We start from the raw sequence: 6,136 nt of genomic DNA, 5'->3' as shown, positions 1-6,136 counted from the left end.
TGAGAGAAAAAATGGGCAACATCTACTCTTTCTCTCTCTCTCTCTCTCTCTCTCTCTCTCTCTCTCTCTCTCTCACCCGTGTAACACACACACTGGCTTGAAAACAGCCTCCGTTTTACTGGTTCACAACTCAATTTGGTGACATCACAAAATATGATGGCCAATTATATTAAGCCCGAGGTTGTTTAGGTAGAGCGTAGCGTATACATGATGAGCTAGAAAAATGGGAGGGAGGGGAACAGGATGTGCACGTGCATGTCTATGTGTGTGTGTGTGTGTGTGTGTGTGTGTGTGTGTGTGTGCACACGCGTGCGTGCTTTGGTATGTCTGTGTACCCTCTTCTCAGGGGGATTTTTTTGCCAAATGTCAAACTGAAGTTACGGCCACAACTCAGCTCAACTGCTGGGCGCCACTTCAAACAGGCTTGTGCTATATGAGTGAGCATGTGCATGTGTTGGGATGTGGGTGTGTGTGTGAGCATGTGTGTGTATGTGCATGCATAGATATTTGTATGTGCATTCATTCACACTCACCAGCAGTGCTTTCATCTGCACACCTACAGTGAAACACGGTGGGGGGCCTCGGGCCACTGACTGCACGCACTCACTGAGTGGGGCTGCATGTCGAGCAGCCCTGCTTTGCCTTCGCCCTGGTGCGCTGCAAGGTCTTATCACAGAATTTTCTGGAATGGTTTGAAAAGTACTAACCGCTTCCACAAATATTCCAAAATTGTAGAAGACACAAAAAAAGCAAGGGAGCTTCTCCACTGCAAATCAAATTGTAATTTGATCTGCAGTTTTTGTTGATCTGGGGACGGCGAGTAGCTGACTTGTTATTCTTTGTCAATACTTTGAGCAGTATCCCATGAACGTTCAACAGAAGAGAAAGCTCAAGAGCTCTTTGTAGTTTCAATGAAAAGCTGCTCAGTTGCATATCAAGGTAGTAAAAAAAATAGGACATCCACATTACAGCTGCTTTTTCAAAGTTAGTTTTTGGCCTGTTTACTGAAGCCATGCTAATGCACCATTTTTCCACTGCTATTTTTACATCACCCCCTTCCACCATCTGTATACTGCTTTAAAACCTGAAAAAGTTTGTTTCCAGAGCTTCAAGTGTACCGACATATATCGCGACTATGGAACAATAATTAAATCCCTTTCCCAATGAAAACATTTTTCCAACTATGCAGGGTTTGTACCGGAGTAATTATATTTACTTTCTGTATTGCTTTTAGTGCGGTAATATCTTGTAATACCTACAAGTTTAATTTGCTCCATGACTGAGCTTGCAACTCAATTTGCTGTTATATAAAATTAGATTTCCCCTTTGAAATGAATTAAAATGCTGTCAATCTGTCCCAACCGTATGTTTTTGGTATGTGTTTTAAGATTTTAAATGTACATTATAAATAACAAATAATGTTTCATAAAATGAAGGATAAGAAAATAACATGTAAATTAATGAGTGTATTTACCATGAAGATCATACAAAGACGGCTGCAGCTGTGGAGGAGTCAGGGGGAGTTGTGATGCTCTTACTTAACTTACTTGCTAAGTTGATGCTGCAATATATTGATAAATTTATCTTGCACAGTCCACTACACTTTATCGCTACACTTAATTTAGCAACGGCATGAATGACCGTCCTCTTTTTAAAATGATCAAACCATCCTTGGCTCGCTTTGAATGACATAGTCGGTGTCTGCTGCACATATCCCTGAAAATGTCTCCTGCCTTCTCCCATATGCGGCTCCCCATCACTGTATCTCACAAATGACAACTTCTCCGTCTCTTCATGGAAAAGTCCACTCATGTTTTTGGATCATTTACGCTGGGCTACAGTTTGGTAGGCGGCATGTCTGACTTATTTAAACACCAGCTCACTGACAGCAGCTGCCACATTGTTGTCAAAAGCTCGTCCCACTCATTCATTACTCAGAACTCGGCTCACATCATGACGCAAAAAAATAAAATAGGCAGAAAACCCATGAGTTGATGTACTTGTAAGTCAAGGTTTCACTGTATTATAGATACAGTTCTTTTTGGGCATTTTCAAATTTAATTCGTTCAGAAAATACTACAATTACTGTTTACAAGGATAAGGAAAGAAAAAAAATAAAAATTGCCGATAGCTTTAACCGACACCTATTCCAAATCCACAGTTCCAAGACAACTTATTCAATGAGATTCAGTGAGTTTCAGGGGAGATATTGAGGAATACATTTTGGAAATTGATGTCTTAAGTGGAACAAGTTTTGGAGGAGAGCTATTTTGGAAAAAAAAAAAAAAAAAAAACTTACAGAGCAAGAAAAATAAAAGTCAGAAATCTGGATCCTAAATTGAAAGGAGAGGAGAGGAATCCGGTCTTCAAAGAGGCAGCGACCTCACCGCCGATGTCTTCTCCCTTCCTTACTCTCCTTACGGGCAACGGTCGGGTGTCTCTATTTGGTGCCAATTACAGTGTTTGGCATTGCCGCGGCACAGAAACTCAAGGCTGTAGAGTCGTCGGCCCCCACAGCTCCCAATCTCCCATCAAACATGCCCCTCCAAACTCCGACCACTTTGGAAACTTGCACCGCAGATTAATAGCTGCAGTCGGTCACAATCGCTGCAGGGAGTAAAAATGAGAGAGCGACCTTTTGTTTGATGAGGGAAGCATAAATGAAAACGTATTCAGATATTCAAATTGAGGCCAGAGAAAGAGATTATTAGTTTTTCCCTCCTGGCTCTTTTTTTTTAAGAATTCAAGGGAAGAAAGGTGATGCAACTCAAAGATATGCCAGTTCATGTGGGGATATGTCAGCTAATAAATCGGCTGATACTTGAGCAAAATTGAATTATCATTATCATCTAGCAAACTACTACACTATCTGATTGAATGTTTTGAGAATCCAACCATTTTATATTGAAAGACAAAAAAAAAAAACTATGCAATATTGAAATAAGAATTTTGCATCCGATAATGACGGCTTTTATTTACTTTGCCATAGCATAGAAGTTAGCTTGATGTAGTGAAACTTTACAGTATGTTATGTTAAGTCTTGGGACTGACTTTTGACAACTTTTCTTTTGTTAAACTGACTGCACTATTCAGGATTAGGAGATTTCTAAAAGACGGCTTGCAGTGACAAATAATAACCTGAAGAAAATGCCATGCATATCAAAAATGCATTTATTTATTTATGTATTTCTATGCATGTATGTATTTATTTACATTGATCTCCAGCAATCTGGCTATCTAGAGGAGAATAGCAAGGTGAATTGGCCGCTATTAAAATGACTACCAAGGCCAATGATGGATTGATACAACCCTGTGTCTGGGCTGTATCAATGAGGAAGGTGAAGATAATCCAGGATGTGATTCTAATGTGGTGAATTTCTTAAGAACTTGAAGCCTGATAATACCTTGAACATAAGCAAGACATGTAATAAAAGCGAGGTATGAAACAAAAATCAGCGGACGCAATCCAGAATTGTGTCAAAAACTCCACCCTCAGGAAATATAAACAGCTTAAACCTACACAATGATTTAGACTTTAATAGTTATTTGACAATTTGCATGTCGCCCACAGCGTTGCATGGGGCAAGAGCTTCCTGCTGCAGCCTTGTGTTAACACAGGGCAAAAAGATTGAAATTTAGATTATTTTATTTTGTTTTATTTTTGTTTTATTTTTGTTTGCTTATTTGTTTGTTTGTTTGTTTTGAAATAAGACTTTATACACATTATTTCAATGTTTTCTGGAAACTTAGTGCTGAATTTTGATTATGCTCATGTTTGCTTATCTTTTTTTCCCCCAATAATGTTTTAGATTATGTATTGGGTATGTTGGGTTTAACTTTTTTTCAGTAAAGAAAGCCTTTCTCTACTTGATAGTGCTGACAGAGCGGAAGAATGAATGAAAAACAACCTAATGTGTAATCAAAAGCAAAGCGGGGGCCAATAGAGAAGAAGGGGGGGGCGAAGAAGAAGGTAGATATTGAGCTACCATCACCAAGGACATTGGAGGGTTTGCGCTGGTGTAAAACCCAGCGTGATGTCTGCTCCTGTGGAGAAATTGGTTCAAGGATGCAACATTAATAAATTATGCTTCTTGCACAAACATGCACTCAAACGCGCATGTGAAAACCACAGTGCTGTTGGTTGGGGGTGCTGGAAGCAGCGGGAATTTTTCCACTGCAACATGCACAAACATTGACTACACTATGGAACTTTTATCTGGGTCAAGTAACCTTTGGTTTTCATGGCCAAATCTTAGCGGGCCGATTAATAACAGAACACACAATCAGGATGAGGAGAGGCGCGATCGGACGAGCTGGAAATGAAAGGAAACTGAGGTCCAAGTCTTTCTCTCTCTCTCTGTCTCTCTATCTCTATCTCTCTTTTTCACTCACACACATATCACCATGGCGCCCCTTGAGGGTCACTGGGCGGGTGGTTTGTCCCAATTAGTGCAGAGTGAAGGTGTTGAAAGGCACATACTGAGCGAGCAGGTATCTGTAACTGGAAACATACTGCGCCAGAATGTTGGCTAACTGCTAAGTAGCCTCCTTTACAGTCACAGCATGGCTTGAGGTACAGAAAGAAACAAACCAAAAAAAAAATTTGCACACTTTGCAACACCTAGCACAGCACTGACCAAACCACTGGCGGTCAGCCAGGGATCACGGCTATACTCGTGCAAATCAGCATGGCCTGCTGTCAAGGAAGCCTCTGAAAAGTCCATGTAAGCTCTTGGTCGTGCATCAAAATCCGTACATCATTTTTTTCATTTTCTTGCGCATTTAATCAACCAGTTGTGGTTTTTGACCTGTATTTTGTCTGTTTAAGCACAGTTTATTTTGGATTTAAAGACTGATCTGAGTTTGTTCCTTGAATTCAACATTTTAGTTTATTTTCTTGGTATGGTACTTTTATGTATCATGAGGCCGGGAATCAAATTTTAATAAATCAAGTTTTTTTCTTCTGTCTTTCAAACGTAAAATCAATACATTTTCTCGGCCGTTTTATCAATGTATGTCTATTCTTTCTGGACATTTAGGCATGAGATTAAATAATTAAGGCTTGTATCATGCACTTGCCTAATATCTTGAGGTTTTTTTGGTTTTTGGTTTTATAATTTTTGCATTACTGAAAGGTAGTTTGTTGAGAAACATGCTATATCCACTTTCAGAAGTGGGTTTTATAATTTGTACTTTATTAATCCCTTGCGGGAAATTCCTCCTCTGCATTTAACCCATTATGGATGAACCATGAGCTGTTGGCTGCCATCTAGAAGTGCCAGGAGAGCAATTAGGGGTTCAGAATCTTGCTCAACAACACTTCGACACACTCGGAGGAGCACGGAATCGAATCAGGATTGTGAGGTTCCAAGGACGTTTGCGGCACACCGTCCAGCTTAAAAGGTTCAAAAATTAAACTGAAACGAACAGCAACATACTTCTCAACTGAATCTGGCTAGCTGTATGCATATTATTGCGGGCATACAGAGACACAAGTCTATGAAAGTGGACAAAATGTGTTTCATGGAAAAGAAGAAAACAGGATTGCACAGTTATATTTATTGGATGGCTCCGTGGCGCAATGGATAGCGCGTTGGACTTCTAGTGTACAGCTTGAGGAGTGATTCAAAGGTTGTGGGTTCGAGTCCCACCGGAGTCATGTTTTTGGGGGTGGCGTGTCACACGAGCAATCGTCCTTGGAACCAAACAATCCTGCTTTGATTCCCGGCTCCTCCTCATGTGTCGAAGTGCTGTTGAGCAAGACACTACTGCTCTGGCGCTGATGGTTGGCAGCCGACAGCTCATGGTTCATCCAGGATGAGTTAACGTTCGACACTTTTCTTAATATGATGTATTGCACTCGGATGGAATAAATGGATCACTCTTGATTTCTCTACAAGGTATTGACAAAGGATAAATGAATTATTTATTTGAATATGCAGCATTTTCCTTCATGTCTCTCCTTGATAATCAATAAAGTAACGAAACCAGAAAGGAAATAGGGAAAACAAAACAAGTTAAACAGCATCTGCAGTGGTGTAAATATCTTTTACCCCCCTAAGAGTTTGCTTGAATACAAAAAAAAAAAAAAATACACAGTGTTCAGCTAGAATAAAAGGAAAGATGTACAAGACAG

The 6,136-nt window shown here is 40.0% G+C and overlaps 1 non-coding gene across 1 annotated transcript; it reads left to right on the top strand.

Moving 5' to 3' along the window:
• The first annotated feature begins 5,567 nt into the window (after nucleotides 1–5,567).
• Nucleotides 5,568–5,659, top strand: trnar-ucu (transfer RNA arginine (anticodon UCU)). The gene is given in 2 exon segments: nucleotides 5,568–5,604; nucleotides 5,624–5,659. It is a non-coding gene; the product is annotated as a tRNA-Arg (tRNA).
• The last annotated feature ends 477 nt before the right edge of the window (nucleotides 5,660–6,136 follow it).

This window comes from Fistularia commersonii, chromosome 35 (assembly GCF_037954325.1).
Source record: "Fistularia commersonii isolate RoL2024-O1a breed Wild chromosome 35, RoL_Fcom_v1.0, whole genome shotgun sequence".
Classification (NCBI taxonomy): domain Eukaryota; kingdom Metazoa; phylum Chordata; class Actinopteri; order Syngnathiformes; family Fistulariidae; genus Fistularia; species Fistularia commersonii.
The sequence above is the reverse complement of the archived record's forward strand: the minus strand, read 5'-3'. Positions and strand labels throughout refer to the sequence as shown.